The following is a 5,062-nucleotide window of genomic DNA, read 5'->3' as shown; positions in this document are numbered from 1 at the left end:
AAACCAAGCCGAGACCTTTTATTAATCTAAAGCAACCTTTCTCAACCTTTCGACATGGGGTAACCCTTGAAATAACTTTCTGGTCTCAGGGAACCCCTGCTACTAATTACTGTATCTACAGCTCACGGTACATGAGTATGGTCAATAGGGAAGAACATTCATTACAGTTTTGATCAGATGGAAGACTTGCATACTATCCATTATCAGTAGTTGCTTAACTAAGAAGCAGAAATTGCTCATTGCTTTAAGGAACTTTTTGCAACTTTTGGAGGAACCCTGGTCAAGAAAGGCTGAGTTAAAGGATAACTCTATCATTATAACAAATGTGATATTGTAAAGCAGAGTGGTGGAATTGAATTGAATTTTGGGAAAAGTGGTTGTTATCTATCTTCCTTTGTATCTACAGACTGTTGACATTTTGATTGTTGCATTAGGGGTGTGTCTGGAAAAAGACACACCCGCCGCTCCAGGTGAGACCAGGAAGCCGAATGATCCAGTAGGTGCTCGCCTCCGCACACAATGAAATTAGAAGTGGACGCACTAGGAAGCTAAAGTTCATTGAGGGAACCATGAATGCCAAAATGTACTGTGACATACAGAAGCAGAGCATATTCGAAGGGCAGTATTCCAACATGATACCGACCCCAAACACACCTCCAAGAACCACTGCCTTGCTAAAGAAGCTGAGGGTAAAGATGATGGACTGGCCAAGCATGTCTCCAGACCTAAACCCTGTTGAACATCTGTGGGGCATCCTCAAATGGAAGGTGGAGGAGCGCAAGGTCTCTAACATCCACCAGCTTCGTGATGTCGTCTTTGAGGAGTGGAAGAGGACTTCAGTGGCAACCTGTGAATCTCTGGTGAACTCCATGCCCAAGAGGGTTGAGGCAGTGCTGGAAAATAATAGTGGCCACACAAAATATTGACACTTTGGACCCAATTTGGACATTTTCACTTAGGGGTGTACTCTCTTTTGTTGCCAGCGGTTTAGACATTAATGGCTGTGTGTTGAGATATTTTGAGGGGACAGCAAATTTACACTGTTATACAAGCTATAAACTCACTACTTTACATTGTAGCAAAGTGTAATTACTTCAGCATTGTCGCAGGAAAAGATAGAATAAAATATTTCCAAAAATGTGAGGGGGGTACTCACTTTTGTGAGATGCTGTACATTCTTCACATTTTCTTTTGATGAATTTTTGTTGATGGATTCTTTTGATGAACTTTCTTCATTTTGGTTTTTTTGTTTTATATATCCATATATTTTCACATTCATTCTCTTCACGTTATTGTGTGTTTTGGAATATATACACATCCCAGGGAATAAGCACTATAAACACTTACTAGAGCACTACACACAATATTTTTGTACTGGTCAAGTATTATGCCCCGTACACACGGTCGGACATTGATCGAACATTCTGACAACAAAATCCTAGGATTTTTTCCGACGGATGTTGGCTCAAACTTGTCTTGCATACACACGGTCACACAAAGTTGTTGGAAAATCCGATCATTCTGAGCGCGGTGACGTAAAACACGTACGTTGGGACTATAAACGGGGCAGTAGCCAATAGCTTTCATCTCTTTATTTATTCTGAGCATGTGTGGCGGACAGGGCTGGACTGGGACAAAAATTTGGCCCTGGACTTCATCCAGACTGGCCCACTTTGACAGGTCTCTCCCATGCCGGCTGGACAAACCCGCCTCCCCCGGCCTGCCACCCAAGCCCCCTCACTAGCCATTAGCCGTTCTACATTATTTCTCTTATAGGCAGTACCAGTGGGGAAGTTAGACATTATTTCACCTGGGGCAAAGAATCAGTTTGGCGCCCCCTCCCCCCCCCAATGGGACAAGATTAGGCAGGAAAATGAGGCCACCCTCCTTCCGGATCGTATGATGAGCTTCTCAGTGTTGACCCCTGAGCATCATGTCTGTATTCAGGCGCGCTGCATAACTAGCCAGGGAGAGGAGGTGAGCACTGTGGGGGGGACAGAGGACCGGAGGGAGGCGGCGGTCCACTGTCACTGAAATAGGCCCACTGAGCCATCGGCCCACCGGGAAACTCCCTGTAGTCCCGATGGCCAGTACATGCCTGGTGGCGGATTGTGTACACACGATCGGAAATTCCAACAACGGATTTTGTTGTTGGAAAATTTTATAGCCTGCTCTCAAACTTTGTGTGTCGGAAAATCCGTTGGAAAATGTGTGATGGAGCCTACACACAGTCGGAATTTCCGACAAGGTCCTATCACACATTTTCCGTTGGAAAATCCGACCGTGTGTACGGGGCATAATAGGTTGAGTTTTTTTAATATTTACATTACTGGTACACAACACTCCCTGTCATAAATACTTGCAGCGCCACCTACCCCTTTATTAATTTCCTAACTCACAATCGGTGCCCCATTTCTGGAACCCCCTAGGGGAGGCAGCAGCCCAGCCTATACCTAAGCGCGGAATCCTATCAATTTATATAACCCTACAAATATTCACCTATTCACATAGGTTGGACTTGATGGACTTGTTTTTCCTGCTACAAATGTAATGAACAAATGTTTAAAGTGGATGTAAACCCACCAATCATCCAGTATAAACTAATGGCACTGTATTAATGTATATATACATGCAAGCCTCCTGCATGTATCCCTACCTTGCAAATGTCACCCCCTTCAGCAGTAGGAGCCCCGCAAAATCCTGGAATCGGTGGGTGGGTCTCTTTGCCGAAGTTTGTGGGTGGAGTCGTGATGTCACAAGACTCCCCGCCCACCTCTACACTCTCCTACCTGAGTTTTGAGTAACATCCAGTCAAAACTCAGTAAAGGCACCACATGACAATCATGCTGAGGTGTGGAGAAGCCAATCCTGGGAGAGCTGGAGAAGAAAGCAGGGGGGATGTGAAGTTGGAATCCTCTCTCTCTCATGTCGATAATGAGATAAAGAAATCAGATGACAGTTACAGCAATGGGGGATGTGGCAACACAAAATTATCTGTCTGCTATAGCCACTAGCAATAATCACTGTCTTCTCCCAGCGGTGATGGCTTCCCTTTGCCCGCCTCCACTGGGAGAAGACAATTGCTAAACTCCCTGTCAGCACTGTCTGTGATGATGGGGAATCTTGCAAATTTCTTTCCTGCAACCCATGGTATGACCAGCCTAATACAGTGATCTTGAGACTCTTCTGCAGACCTCCAGATATGACATAGAGGGGTAGATTTACTACAGGCAAATAGACTTCACTTTGCAGGAGAAGTTGCACATTTCAAGGAAAATTTCCCCAGTGCTTAATGCACAAGGTGAGGTTCTGTTGACTTCCACCATCTAATCATGTCAAATTATTTTTCTTTGCATATGATTTGGTATAATTTGCAAATTCATCACATCCACTACGTTCTGGGGGGGAATTCCCTTGCATTGTGCAATTTCTCTTGCAATGTGAGCAGCTTATATACTTTTAGTAAACAAATCCTGTAGCTACCAAGCAACCAAGCAGGCCCAATATACATTTTAAAAATATTCTCAGAGTTTATCTTTAAACAATTTACATTATATTAACACACAGTAAAAGAGCTTTAAAACAAGTCATCCTTGACCTCTCTAGCTGCTTTTTAATCTATTTAGTCTAAATGATCCTCAACAATCACAGCAAAGGGGGATTTTACTAAGACCGGAGCAATCAGAATCTGCAGCAGTTGTGCATGGCAACCAATCGGCTTCTATCTTAAAGTCCTGCGAACAAAAAAAAAAGTAAAAGTCAGCAGCTACAAATACTGCAGCTGCTGACTTTTAAAATAAGGACACTCACCTGTCCCATGGTCCAGTGATGTCTGCACCCGAGACCGAATCATCCCTCGTTTCTCGGGTGCTGCCGCCGCCATTCTCTGTAAGGGAATCAGGAAGTGAAGCACTGTGGCTTCACTTCCTGGTTCCCTACTGCGAATGCGCGAGTCGCGCTGCGCTTCCTAACTGGTCCCCACTGTCTCTGGGACCCGTGTGTGTCCCAGCAGACAGCGCGGTGGGGACGGGAAGAGGCATAGACTCCCGTGGGAGTCTATGCCGGAAGTGGGTGCAAATACCTGTCTTAGACAGGTATCTGTACCCCCCTGAAAGGTGCCAAATGTGACACCGGAGGGGGGGAGGGTTCCGAAAAGCGGAGGTTCAATTTTTGTGTGAACCTCCGCTTTAAGCTTTTTAGGTCAAGCTTTGAAAATAAAACATTTAAGCTGTATGGTTGCTATGCACAGACATGCCAGATGCCAAATTCTAAAATTTTCTGAAATTGGGTTCTAGTTGGTTCTAACAGTTTAGAAACACCTCTTGGTTGTTTACATTAGAAGGCTTGAAGCCTAACAAGATTTGTTCTCAAAGAAAAAAGTTAAGATTTCACTACCTCTATTGTGCATTTTAGTGTGCACGACCTGGGCACAGATTCACTTAAAAGGGAAGCTGTATATTAAATATAAAATGACCATATACTACACAATATAATTGTACAGGCTTCTTTAGATCTACTACCAACAATGTAGTGCAAGGGTGCTGCTTCTTACAAAGTCTGTCAGACAGCTAACCCACGGAAAACAATACAATACTTGTGTGGTTGATATGTTCTCCTAATAGTTGTTAAACAGGAAGCAAAATAATGGCTGTGAGCTACTGTGAGCATTAGTGGTTAAACAGCAAATCTATGTATTATTATTATTATTATTATTATTATTATTATTATTATTATTATTAATAATAAAAACAACAATAGTAATAATAATAATAATAATAATAATAATCATATTAATAAGTATAATAATAAGAAGAAAAAACAATCCTGATGGAGCTGCCCTTAAATTATTAATTTATGATAATCTGTTCCTTAATTTCGCACCTTGATTCTCCTAGATTGACAAAAGGAAACTTTAGATGTTTCAACCCCTATCGCAAATACTATTATGTCAGCCTTGTTAATCTCTTACAATATGTCCTTTCTGCCTGGAGTGAGAAATATTTATCTTCTTTCTTTATTCTGCTGGGTGGAGTTACGTCTTGGTTCTTTGTCAATAGTAGAA

This window comes from Aquarana catesbeiana, linkage group LG09, assembly GCF_042186555.1.
Source record: "Aquarana catesbeiana isolate 2022-GZ linkage group LG09, ASM4218655v1, whole genome shotgun sequence".
In the NCBI taxonomy this organism is placed as follows: Eukaryota; Metazoa; Chordata; class Amphibia; order Anura; family Ranidae; genus Aquarana; species Aquarana catesbeiana.
Note: the sequence above shows the minus strand (reverse complement) of the source record.